The following is a 14,576-nucleotide window of genomic DNA, read 5'->3' as shown; positions in this document are numbered from 1 at the left end:
ATATGAACTTGCAAGATATATATGTTGGGTAGCTGAGGACAAAAAAAGGTAAAGCAGGAAATGCAAGGTGCAGCAGCTTAACTCATCAGCCCCTCTCTTCAGATGGGCTCAACATTGATGTTTAAAGAAGGAATGGCTACAGGTAACTTCCACTCTGACTTCCTCCTAATTCGTGCTAAGTTGTTACTGTCTTAGAGACAGAAAAGGAAAACATATAAAGTTTAAAAGAAACTAAAAGGCTGGGTGTGATGGCTCACTCCTGTAATCCCAGCACTTTGGAAAGATAAGGCCAGAGGATTACTTGAGCCCAGGAGTTTGAGACCAGCCTGGATAACATATTGAGATTCCCCATCTCTACAAAAAATACAAAATTGATCCAGGCATGGTTGTGTGAACCCATAGTCCCAGCTATTTGGGAGGCTGGGATGGAAGGATCCCCTGAGCCCAGGAGGCCAATGCTGTGGTAAGATGAATCCTGCCACTGCACTCCAACCTGGGTGATGGAGTGAGATTCCAAAAGAAAGAAAGAGAGAGAGAGAGAGAGAGAGAAAGAGATAGAGAGAGAGAGAGAGAGAGAGAGAGAGAGAGAGAGAAAGGAAGGAAGGAAGGAAGGAAGGAAGGAAGGAAGGAAAGAAACAAAAAAGAAAAGAAAAAAGAGAGAAGTGAGGGATGTAGGAGATAGAGGGAAAGAGGGAGAGAGATTAGCAAAATAAGTCACATCAAGCAGTGTGACAACTTATCTGAAGAAGTGAAACATCTTTACTTCTCTGGAAGCTTGGTCACAGTGCTTTGTAAGTCACAGAACCCAGAAAATTAGGTTAAAGCCCATATACAGAAATTGATGAATTATTTATATTCCTCTATTTCTTTAGTAACAAGGTCTACAGATCTTAAAGTATTACTAGGAATAAAGTGGATATGTTTCCCATGACACTGGGGAAGCAGTGTTTCAGTTTACTTCTCCCTTGAGAGAGTCTATAGCTTTGCTGAACGACAACTGGCTCAAATAAGAACAATAGTAATTAGACTTCCCAGATAGTCAGATTCTATTTTAAATGCACAATATTTTCTAGCTTATAATTCGCTTGTTTTAAAAAGACACTAAAGGCAATAGCTACAGTTTCTCTATAAATAGAAATAAAAAGTCCATTATGAAAGGACAAAAAGTCACCATGATGTACACATCTATAAATGTTCCCCCAGTGCATTATTATAGGTCAGTCTTTACTACTTACATTTAAAATATCAATTGCATTGTAATGTCTATGATACAATTTAATTATCTAGCTGTGTTTTATATGAGATTCAGGTGAAACTAAAGCTAAAGACTTTATTCACAGAACATTTAAAAGCATTTTATACAGTCTACACACAAATATATCTTAAATTACAATGATGCATACTAAATATGCATATAGAATATGGCTTACACATTAAAAGAGAGCTAGGTTGTGAGTTATGAAATCTCACCACTTAGGCTTAAAAACTTCTGATTGTATCAATTTCTAAAATATTGCTTAGCCTCAAGAATCCCAATTAAGAAGCAGGTGCAACAGAAAACTTGTTAGGAAGATGGACGCTCTTTCATGTCGTTTAATTGATGGCTTCTCTTAATTCCTTCCATCCAATTTCTACCTTTCATAAAGATAAATTCACTGAAGCTCATGATCATTGCAATGTTTGTACAATGAAAAGTTACAACAACTAATTGTACTTGACCTTTCTTGTCGCTAACAACAAATAAAGGTAGTTCTTTAGTTTGGAGCAAAGGAAAGGCTTTGCACATGCTCAGGCAAAACATAACAAGGTGGTAGGGCCTCCAAGGGCTGCAGTTTGTTTCTGTGGCGTAAATTTAAAAGTCACGTCAAATAATGTTATCTGTACAGAAAAGTGTGAGCTTCCATTTTCATCAACATTTTTGAACACACATACACACACACACACGCACGCACACAAACATACACACATCTTGTCTCTTATCTCTTGGCTTGTGATGCATTTTGTTGTTACATTCTGGTGGGATAAACACCCCAGAAGGCAAATTCTATTTTCCATTCTATTGTCCGTTTCTACCAATCACGAAGTCTGACGGTCATGTTATTGTTGACTGTAGATACCATGTGACTTGCATTGTGACCACACCCGTCGAGGTGATGCTTTGAAACCACAGAGAAGGATGCAGGCTGGTTCACTGAGTTCAGGAAAGGTTTCACTGCCATTTCCCAGTATGAGAGCTACAATGAGGTGCTCATCAGATCATTCAGCTGAGGCTGTGGTTTGCCATTGTTGCCATAGAACTTCGACTACAGTTTCTGGCCAGCCCCACCTCTCATTTTATTCCTGTGCATTTAAAATAAGGACGATCTAAACAGCATGTTCCCCAGCACTGCAAGAAAATTTTCCCATAATTTTGTTTTTGCTTTCCTTTGATTTAAGACCTTTAAAAATGTGTACTCTGTGTGAGACAGCACAACAAAGTAAATGTTAAAATGCTTCATCTTCTGCACACACGTTGCACAGTCACTATGACTGGGTTAAAAATGAGGAGAATTTAAAACTGTCCAAATTTTGTCTTAAAAATTTCTCTGGCTTGATTGAATAAGGCCAAATTGTCAAGGAAAAATAGCATCAGAAGCACTGATCAAAAACTCTGATAGCAACTTAAGTGTATTTATTTAGCCAGAGTTTAGCTCAAAATTTAGGTTCTCCTTAATTCCTTGAGTTCATTAAAAAAGGCCTGATCCAATTGTATGTTGAAAGAGGGATATAGCTTCCTGGAAAATTGAGGATTTAGGATGTTTTCATGCTGTTTTCATTATTCTGAAATAAAATCCAAATGAAATGATCAGAGAAGAAGGGGTAGGAGGAAGTAAGGAGGAAGTAAGAAGTGGTTAGTCAGTTGTCAGGCAAACAATTAAAAATTTCAGTTAGATCAAAGGAGTAAGTTCAAGAGAGCTATTGTCCAACATGGTGACTGTACTTAATCACAATGTATTATATTCTTAAAAATTGCTGCTAAGAGAGTATATTTTAAATATTCTCACCACAGTAAAAGCACATGAGATGATACATGTTAGTTATCTTAATTTAGCCATTCCACAGTTTCAGAGCATGTACTTGATTTTATTTGTGAGTTTGAAAATAAATAAAAAAAGAAAAAGAAAAATGATCCCAATGTAGTCATATTCAGGCATTAATTATTATGGGGAAATTTCACATTGGACTTTAGATACCTTGTCAAAAATAAGGGATTTCTCAGTATATAATAGTGGTTTTATATCCATTGCAATTTCTCTTCTTATTTCTGTTCTTTATCTCTCTTCGTGTGTGTGTGTGTGTGTGTGTGTGTGTGTGTGTGTGTGTGTGTGTTACTTTAAGCCCAGTAAGAACCTTGGTTCTTTTTTATTCTTTAAATTTTTTTTATTTTAAAGATGTGGGGTACAATTCAGGATTAGGTACATAAGTGGTCATCATACAGGTGAAGTTTGGGCCTCCCTTTGGTCCTCACTTTGCCTAAACCTTGGCTCTTTAGATCAGATAGCCACATGGGTTTGGCAGGTAGTGTATAAGTTAAGTGTGCCTGTGTGAGTGTAACACAACTAGAATCACATGGCTATAGCAAACTAAAGGACACAAACCCTGCCTTTATTCAAAAATATTCAAAAATATATTTTATATCAGTATGGAAGTCAAAGAAAATCGACAGACTAAATAAAGACCACAAAAGATCAGTTTTGAGCCTCTTGTTGGACAATACATTCAGAATTAAAGAGCTGGCATTGATAGGATAGGGAACACTTTCCTTCCAGTGAGTAACAGATCTGCTACTGGTTTGCTTTTAAAAAGCCAGAAATCTCTAACATATCTTTCAAGGAATATAATATGATAAATAATATTCCTTTAGCTTTTAAATAATAAAGCAGCCTGGCATTGTTCATCCAACCCAAACCTTATTTACTTTAATTAACAAAAACATAAAACAAAAATGTAAGCAAAACAAAACTCTTTTGTGAACTGCAATCTCCTAGAAATGATGGTAAAATTATACAACAGTGTGGAAAGTAGATTCCAAAGGCTTGTTTCTTTTTTTTTTGTAGATAATATGCATTTTAATTGTTACATAGATTATCAGCAGTAAAATAAGTATGATGAAGAATTTAAAATAACAAAATAGACACTGCTTCAAAAAAAATTAATTGGGAAGAACATAAATTACAATTACAAAGGCTTGTTTCTTATCCTAAGTGTTGCACATTGATTTATGATGTCCCAAACTGTCAAAAATTAATTAGAGCTCAATATTTCTCAGGTTAGTGTCTCAGTGGGACCTACAACATTGAGAACAAAGCAGGCAATGGCCTTCAGAGATCTGGCCAGGCTACCTTGACATCAACACTTGACATCCATGATGACAGCTAGCAAAGGAATTAACCATCAGCCACAAAGAAGGGGATGTGGAAGTTACAACACAGAGTTTGCAAGCCAATATGACTCTCAGTTGTACTTTGGTCCACATAGTGTTTTGAAAACACTCTGAGTCAACATGAAAAATCAAAAGATCTTACATTTAAGAAACCTTTCTTAACTACTAGGAACACATGGCAACAGTGGGCACTCATTCTTTGATGGACAAAATCTGCCAGAGCCAGAGTGGCTGACCTCAGTCTTCAGGTCAGATGTTTTGTGTTCTCTTTATTTCGAAGACTGACCACTACCTGTTGTCTCCCAAATACCACACCTGAGTCACAGTCGCCCATAATTACCACTCTTGTTGTTTTTAGACCTTTCCTGCTTCCCTCAATTAAAGAACCTGCCTGTTTCTGGAAGGCATGTGAATTTCACCTACCCAAGGCCATGTTTCTTGGAAGATTGTACACTAAAGTCAGGGCTTTCTCAAACCGAGACAAAAGCTAAAAGATTTAGCTGATCGTCACAGAAAAAAAAAATCATCTCTCTGCTAGGGTTTGAATATTATGTTTAGTTTGAGTGGGTAGCAAACTTTGCAGCTTCAGGGTCTTTCTAATTGAATAAAGGAAAAAGATATTTAACTGAATCTCATCAGAACCTTTTACTGATGAAATACCAGAATCAGATATGTGTCTATGCATACACTACACACACACACACACACACACACACACACACACACACACAATTTTCATACATTGCGTAGTAATTTTTATAGATGTATTGGTAGCCTGTGTCTCCTATACCCAATTTTGGGGGAAATGTTCTTAAATGTTCTTAAATGTTCTAGATCTGCATCGTTAGTGTCTAGGAAATGCCAATCTTAAAGGTTTGTTGTTGTTAAGGGGGAGATTTGTTTTGTTTTGTTCTGTCCTCTATAGTACCTGCTGGCTTGGAGATGTCTAGTAGGGAAGATGTCTTGTTTAATTTTGCTTTAGTCAGTTTTCTAGTGACATACATTTGCCAATAAAATCCTTTATTACTTAAAACATCTACAAATATTCCACTGAATTCATTTTCTGTAAAATCTACTTCAGGGGCTTCATCATATATTATCAGGACCCAAGGACTCTTCTAAAATGACCATGGACTCTTAATGTAATAAATTTATAGTTTGGATGAAGGGTAGGGAGAATTGTTGTAACTAATATGACAAAAAATATTATAATTATTAAATATAGAGATGGGTTTTAGTTGCTGAATAGTCACTTTAAACTTGATTTTCTTCCAAAATTTATGTACAAAATAGAAACCATAACCACTAACTTCAAAAATATTGAGAAGACTAAGTGAGAAAATATATATAAGATGTTCATGCCTGACACTTTATACAAGGGGAGACCACCCCCAAAAAACCAGAATTATTTTTTAGAGAGTGAACGCCTTGTAGTATAGGCTTTCCCTGCTAGGTAAGTATTCTAGGAACCCATCTGTGGGCCAGCTAGCATTTTTGTGAGAGGCTGTGTTCGACTTCAGTGATTTTTTTTTTTTTAGATTCTTTCACTTACTTTGTGCATTTCATGATGAATGATTAATGAACACAACTGCTCTCACCACACTGAGAGTTCATCAATTTTTGACCAAAAATAGCATGACCCCCCATGCCCCACCCTCCCTATTCACCTGATCTCACCCTCAGTAACTTTTCTTTTTTGTTTCCTTGGATGAAAAAAAGTCCTCAAAGGGAAATGTTGCCGATGTGGAAGAGGTGAAACAAAAGACGACAGAAGCACTAAAAGGCATCAACATTGATGAGTTCAAAATGTGAATAAATTATTGCTTAATATATTAAAAATCCTTTCTAACCAAAAAAAAAAAAAAACTGTTTTGAGCAGTGGAAAGAACATCTTGATAGGTGTACTGCTTCAAAGAGAGTACTTTAAAGCTGACTGACGTTTAAACATGTAAGAAGAAATACACATTTTTAAATAAATGAATTCTGAATTTTGGGGGGTCCTACTTCATAGTTGTTATTAATGAAACTATTACTATGAATAAAAACAGTCAAAACGAAATGTCTTGGTAACTCAAGAATACTGAGGAAGGAATTCTTTTGAAAGTGAATTACATTTAAACTCTTTCAAATATGAAGCAACATCTATGGAGCTAGTGATAACATCCCAAAGGTTTGGTATGGTACCCTCAGCATTTTCTTTTTCCTTCCTATTCCCACTGCCCCAACAGCAGGACTCATTAAAATGCTTGAAATTTTTAAAATTTTATTTTAGGAGCCATTAAGACATTCACTGTAAATGCACATCCCTCCTTTTCATCTGCCCATACCTCCTCTGTAGGTCCAAGGCATTGGTTCTCAATTTTAGTGGACAGAAATATCAATAGATGGACTTATCAAAAACTCAGATTTCCAAGGCATCACTTCCAAAGTTAATAATCTGGTAGATTGAAGATGAGCTCTAGAAGCTGATTTTGTTGAAAAGAGAACCACTAATGTGCATGTCCACAGATTATAGTGAACAAGATATTTACTTCATAATTTATATATACTTTGTTTTTAACAATGGCTATAAACATTCATATTTCCTCCATGAAATAAAAGAGGAAATCAGTCGAAAACATTCATATTTCCTACATGAAGAAGAAAAGGAAATGAGAATGAAACACCCCAATGAACTATAGCTTATTATTTTTAAAGGTCTAAAATTTTAGTCTTGGTAAGTATAATTTTTATTGAGCAAATTAAGAACTCTTTAAATATTTAAAGTTAATCTGTTAAAATTTTGCCTGAAAAGCCTGATGATAGAGATTTTTAAAAAGAGTCCAGTGGTACATTTTTATTAGATAACTTTGCCTCTATTCTACAAATCATTCATTTTATAAATTCGTTTTTTTGTCTAGAAAATAGAATTACCTCTCATGTTTAAAATGACGGAAGCCTTTAAGGTGTTTCAGGCCTATGGATGTGTATCAGCATGTTTTTCTTCAGCATTTACTAAGTCTTCTGAGTTCTTATGAAGGTCAGTTTCACCTAAAAACAAACAAACAAAACCAAGAAAACAAAACAAAAATAAGCTTTTCAAAAACCTAATAAGGTTAGGAGACAATCAATTTATAAAGTGCTGAAGATTGAATTTTACAATGAATTTTGTCACACATTTCTCAAAAGAGACCAAACATTTTTTTTTAACCTGCGGATCTGTAAAGTATAACAAGTCATCTTCTGTATATAATTTTTGAAGTTGCAATTTAATCCAAGAATACAAAAATGAAACAGATGTAGCATGTTTAAACATTTATTAAATGGCATGTAAAAATTATACATGATTTCCCTAAATATTTTTAATTGAAACAAATTTCTTAAGCAAATCCTTTAATGATCAATGTCTTTTACCACACATTGTTTAGTGCTATAAATTTAAAGCCAATGTGTATAAAAGAATAGTAATGTTTAAGATAAGACATATGTATCAAAACAAACTAATGGAATTTATAATTTTGATATCACTCACCTTCCATACAAACCTTAAAGAAAAATATTAGCATAGAACATGTCTTAACATTTCTGGAAAGGTTGCAGAGAACGTATGAGGAATAGAAATATAAAGCAATATGTACAGATAAAAGTGTTTTAGAAAGTAAACAAAATAAACAGAAATCAATGTTTTGAGATAATTACTCAAAGTATCTTAATATTTCAGAGAATATTCATAAATAATGGAATGTTCTTTCTGTCTGAAATTTGATTGAACATATTCTAACAATTAAACTTTGCACCAATATACTTTGAGATAATTCTTTGTAGGACTGAGTGTTAACTCAGATGCAGCAAATTTTTATGAGGGTATATAATTAGTGAACATACAGAACTTGATAGGTACTATTACAGAGCAAATTTATTTTGTCTCCTGCTGTCTCTTTAAAATATATTTAGTGAGAGGAAACTTATTTTCTGTGCTGGAATTAAAATGTTAGGCAGTTCCATCACTTTTCTGATCATTTTTAAATAATAATAATAATAATCAATTTTGTGATCACATTAAGTTGCCAGTCTCAAATCAGATATTAGAAGGTCTGGTCACATTTAACACACATAATCACTAAGCAAAGGTAAGATTTATTTTCCGTCTTGGGTTTGGTATAGGAACCAGGAATGATGTATGTAGGGTGTGGTTGATGTTTCTTTCATTTCTTGTTTGCTCTCCTTCAATTGGCCACTTTGGACCCCTAAGCTGGAGCAGGAGAGAGAAAAAGCCTGAGGAGTAGCAAAGTTCTCCCTTGACCAGCACCATTGCGGGACGCCTATGGCACTTACTAGACCTGACATTTAGAGCTGGCTTTTTTCCTGGGAGCACCTTCATGGGTTCTTCAGAGACTTCTTGCTAAGACTTGTGGCTGGAGACTTCCCACCCATTCACGGAACATGAATCTCTGGTTTCCTTACAACAGCCACAGTCCCTAAAAATTTGTTGATACATTTCCAACCTCTGCATGCTGAGGTCCCATCATGCTTCCAAATAAGGGTTGGTCACATTTGGTTCATATGAAACACTCATGAAACATTTGTTCCCATAAACTTCTTGAAAAAAGCAGAAATGTATAAAGACTTCTTTCATCTGGCTCATCTGTCACCACTGAGTTCTTTAGATCTCAGATAGGAAATAGATTTCATCCCCAATATCCCTTAACTTCAAGCTCTCCAAGTGTCTTGGTGAAGCTCTCTTCCCTTGATTTAAGGTAAAGAAAGAAGCATTTCTACACCTTTCCCAATGTTAAAGATCTTTGAAAAAGAAAAATCTTCTTCATAAATACTTTCTCAACTGCAGGCAATTTGACCTTTTCTCTTTTTTTAACATATTTTTTATTTTAAAATTGTGGGGTACAGTTAAGGGTTAGGTATACAAATATGCATCGTTCAGGCACCCTTGTTGATAAGGGGTGTCCCCCTGTCCCCAGACAGATATTGACTACCGTTAATCCCACCACCCTTGCCCTCCCTGTTCCCCCCATAGATTCCCACCACTGTCAATCCTTTACTTATAGTATTACGATAGATGTTCAAAGTCCACTTATGAGTGAGAACATGTGATACTCAGATCTTTGTTTCTGTGAGAGATCACTTAGTATTATAGACTCTAGTTCTATCCAGATTGCTGCGAAATTCATGATTTTGTTCTTTTTTATAGCTGTGTAGTATTCCATCGTGTATGTGTACCACATTTTTTAAATCCAATCCTCTTTTGATGGACAGCATGGTTGGTTCCAGGTTCTTGCTATTGTGAACAATGCTTTTCATTTGTATGAATTAGGCGAGGATTTTAACTGGCTTTTGAAACTTTTAAAAAATTCCTGTCGCACAAGTAAGTTTGTTTCTGACATTTATTATCTTAGAATCTTGGCTTAAACTTCTCATATAATATCCTGGTACTTATGACTAGATTAGAACAGAACAAAATGGTCTAGAATAGAATAGAGCAAAAAGAACAGACTGAATTAAAAGAAAAGAATGTATGCAATTAATTCACTGGTCTCAACATTTTTAAGAGAACTTTTTACAATGGGTAAAGGATATTAAGGTCCAACTACCATCAAATGTTCTTATTCCTAGAGAATAAGAAAATCATTAGTAATAGAAGAGTATATGAGGAACAAAATAACCAAATGGTAACAATCAGCAATCACAAAAAATAAATTCCCAAATTATACACAATTACATCTAAGAGTAATTCTACACATGCAGTTAGAAAATCAACTATTCGAGACCTGCCTGGGCAACTTGGCAAGACTTCATCTCTACAATAAATCAAAAATGAGCCGGGTGTGGTAGCGCGCACCTGTAATTCCGGCTACTTGGAAGGCTGAGGCGGAAGGATCGCCGGAGACCAGCAGGTCGAAGCTGCGGTGGCCGGGAGCAGCCACTGCACTCCAGTCTGGGCGACAGAGTGAGACTCCAACTCAAAAAAAAAAAAAAATCCAACATCCCTTCTCTATAAAAACCCTTGAACATCTAGGCATAGATGGAACATACTCAAAATTGTAAGAGTCATCTATCTACAATAAATCCACAGTCAACATATTGCTAAACATACAGAAATTGGAGTCATTTCCCCCAAAAATCAGTACAAGACAAGGCTGCTCACCTCTCCTGTTCAACATAGTGTTAGAAGTTTTAGTTAGAGCAAACAAGATAATGAAATCAGGGGTATTCAAATAGTAAAAGAGGAAGTTAAGTTATCTCCCTCTTTGCAGATGACATGATCCTATACCTGAAAACCCAAAAGAATCTGTCAAAAACCTCCTTGCACTGATAAAGGATTTTGGCAAAGTCTCAGGGCATAAAATAAATGTGCAAAAGACAGTTTCATTTAAATCAATAATAAACATACAAAAACCTAAATAAAAATCACAGTCCCATTCACAATAGCAAAAAAAAAAAAAGAAAGAAAGAACGAAAAGAAATACCTTGGCATCTTCCTAACTAGAGAAGTCAAAGACCTTTACAACAAAAACTACAAAACACTGCTCAAAGAAATTGAAGACGACACAGACAAATTGAAAATGATTCCATGCTCATGGATTGGAAGAATAAACATTATTAAGATGTCCATCCTACCCACTGCAATCTACAGATTTAACACAATAGCCATAAAATTACTAGCATCATTCTTCTCAGACTTGGAAACAACAATACAGAAATTCATGTGGAAACATAAACAACCAAGAGTATCCAAAACAATCCTCTACAAAAGAAACAAAGTAGGAGATATAACACTTCCAGACTAACTTTACTATAAGCCTATCATTATCAAAACAGCCTGGTATTGATACAAGAACAGGATTACAGACCGATGGAATAGGATAGAAATTCTGAAAGCAAAACTTCAATTTCTCAACCAACTCATCTTCGACAATGCCTTCACTAACAACAACTTAGAGGTGAACTTTAAGTAAACGGTGCTGAGAAAACTGAAGGACATACCCTCATGGAAATCAGAACTGGCATCCAATTCCTGAACAAAATCCAAAACCCACAGGTCTTAAGAGAGAAGATAGACAAGTGGGACCTTATTAAACTGACAAGCTTCTGCAAAGCCAAAGAAACCATCAGGACAGTAGGGCGACAGCCTACAGACTGGGAAAAAGTGTTTGCCAACACTAGGTCTGACAAAGGCTTGACATCTTGGATCTACAAGGAACTCAAACGTGCTGAAAAGAAAAAAACAAGCAACCCCATTATAAAATGGGCAAAAGATATGGACAGACACTTCACAAAGGAAGACATCCGAGCAGCCAACAGACACATGAAGAAATGTTCAACCTCACTAATCATCAGGGAGATGCAAATCAAAACCACACTGAGATACCACCTAACTCCAGTCAGAATGGCAATTATCAACAACACAAAAAATAACAGCTGCTGGAGAGAGTGTGGCGAAAAGGGAACACTTCTACACTGTTGGTGGGAGTGTAAACTAGTGCAAACTCTGTGGAAAGCAGTGTGGCGATTCCTAAAAGCTCTAAATATCAACCTCCCATATGACCCCGCAATCCCCCTACTGGGAATATATCCTGAAGAACTCAAATCATTCTATAAAAAAGATACCTGCACACGTATGTTTATTGCAACATTGTTCACAATAGGAAGAACCTGGAAGCAACCATGCTGCCCGACAAAAGAGGACTGGATTAAAAAAATGTGGTACATATACATGATGGAATACTACGCAGTCATAAAAAAGAACAAAATCATGAATTTCGCAGCAACCTGGATGGAACTAGAGTCTATAATACTGAGTGACCTCTCACAGAAACAAAGATCCAAGTATCACATTTTCTCATTCATATAATGGACCTTGAACATCTAATGTAATCCTATAAGAAAATGACTGACAGTAGTGGGAAACTATGGGGGAGGAGATGGGATTAACGCTAGCAAATATCTGTCTGGGGATGGGAAAACACCTCTTATCAACAGGGTGCCTGAATGAAACGTATTTGTATACCTAACCCTTAACTGTACCCCACAATATCATAATTAAAAAATATTGATATTAAAAAAAAACTGGCTGACCACATGCAGAAGATTAAAACACGACCCCTACCTATCACCATACACAAAAATCAACTCTAAATAGATCAAAGACCTAAACGAAAAACCTCAAACTATAAGAACCTTAGAAAATGCATGAGACACCCAAATGGAAATTGGAACTGGTAACCAATTCCTGATCAAAATCCCAAGTGCCCATGCCATAAGAGATAAGATAGACAAGTGAAACCTCATCAAACTGAAAATCTTCTTCAAAGCAAAATAAGCCATCAAGTGAGTGGGGAGGCAGTCCACAGAATGGGAAAAAGTATTTGCCTGCTGTATATCCGACAAAGGCCTAACATCCAGGATCTACAAGGTACTCAAATGTGCCCAAAAGAATAAGCAAACAGCCCTAGTAAAAAGTGGGCAAAAGTTATTAACAGACAATTCTCTAAAGAAAGCATACAAGCTGCCAGAGAAACATGAAAAAATGCTCAGCCTCACTAATCATCAAAGAAATGCATATTAAAACCACACTGAGATAACTCCAGTCAGGATGTCCACCATCAATGATTCAAAAAACAACAGATGCTAGAGAGCATGCAGGGAAAAGGGAACTCTTCTACACTGACGGTGGGAGTGTAAACTAGTATATACTATTACAACATCTGTGGAAAACAGTTTGGCGATTCCAAAAAGATCTAACGATCATCCTTCCATATGACCCCACAATCCCTCTTCTCGGAATATACCTGGAGGACCTCAAATCACTCTGCGAAAAAGATACCTGCACACACATGCTTATCGCAGAATTATACACAGTAGCATAAACATGGAACCAACCATGCTGCCCATCGGAAGAGGACTGGATAAAAAAATGTGGTACATATACACATGGAATGTTACACAGTCATGAGGAAGGACAAAATTGTGGACTTCGCAGCTACTTGAATGGTCTTAGAGTCTATAATTCTAACTGACTTATCACATAAACAAAGAACTGAGTACCACATGTTCTCACTGATAAGTGGATACTGAACAATTATCTTAATGCTATAAGAAGGGGATTGGCAGTAGTTGGAAACTGCCAAAGGAGGGAGGGAGACACACCTCATCAATTAGGGTACCTGGTCTCAAACCAGGTGAAGTGGGGACCAAAGTAAGGCCCACACTTTACCTATACAATGACTATTTGTATACCTAACCCTGAATTCATCCCACATCTTTAAAATTAAACTAAAATAAAGTAAATAAATATCTTGAACAAGAAAAAAAAAGGCAAAGATCATTTACAGACACTTCCCAAAAGACATATAAGCAGCCAACAAACATGAAAAAATGCTCAACATCACTAATAATCAGAGAAATGCAAATCAAACCCATAAGATACCATCTCATGTTTTATTAATAAGTCAAAAGCAACAACAACAACAACAAAAACAGATGTGGGTGAGGATGCAGAGAAAAAGGAATGCTCATACGCTACTGGGAACATAAACTTAACCAGTCCCTGGGGAGAACAGTTTGGCGTTTTCTCAAATAACTAAAAATGGAATTATCACTTCAGGCAGCAATATCATTACTGGGCATATACCTAATGGAACACAAATTGTTCTACCAAAAAGAAACCTACACACATGTTTATTATAGCACCCTTCACAATAGCAAAGAACCAACCTAGCTGCCTTGCAACAGTGGACTGTAATAAAGAAAATGTGGTACATATACATCATGGAATACGACACAGTCATAAAAAAGAATGAAATCATGTTCTTTGCAGAAACATGGATGCACCTGGAGGCCATTATTAACAAAATAATTTGCCAACAAAGAATACTCAGCAAAGGAATCTTTCAGAAATGAGAGAGAAATACAAACATTTCCAGACAAAGTCACAATAATTCATCACCACTAGTCCTGACTGACAGAAATTGCTAAACGAGTTCTTTAAGCTAAAAGAAGGTTGATGATTAATAGCACAAATAATTTGAAAGCACAAAACTCAGTGGTATTAGTAATAACAAGTTGTTCAGAATACTCTGACTGCAATGATGGTTTATAAAGCAATTTCATCACTAGTATGAGGGTAAAAAGACAAAATTAGTAAAATAAATTCTAGCTA

The 14,576-nt window shown here is 35.9% G+C and overlaps 1 long non-coding RNA gene across 1 annotated transcript; it reads right to left on the bottom strand.

Moving 5' to 3' along the window:
- Positions 1-741: 741 nt before the first annotated feature.
- On the bottom strand, positions 742-7,449 carry LOC103257503. Its single transcript, XR_504131.1, has 2 exons — positions 7,337-7,449; positions 742-2,820 (listed from the first exon to the last, which is right to left on the bottom strand). It is a non-coding gene; the product is annotated as an uncharacterized LOC103257503 (long non-coding RNA).
- Between the last annotated feature and the right edge of the window lie 7,127 nt (positions 7,450-14,576).

The sequence above is a fragment of the Carlito syrichta genome, unplaced genomic scaffold, assembly GCF_000164805.1.
Source record: "Carlito syrichta isolate Samal-C Ts95f unplaced genomic scaffold, Tarsius_syrichta-2.0.1 Scaffold301778, whole genome shotgun sequence".
Classification (NCBI taxonomy): Eukaryota; Metazoa; Chordata; class Mammalia; order Primates; family Tarsiidae; genus Carlito; species Carlito syrichta.
Note: the sequence above shows the minus strand (reverse complement) of the source record. Positions and strands in the feature narration are given on the sequence as shown.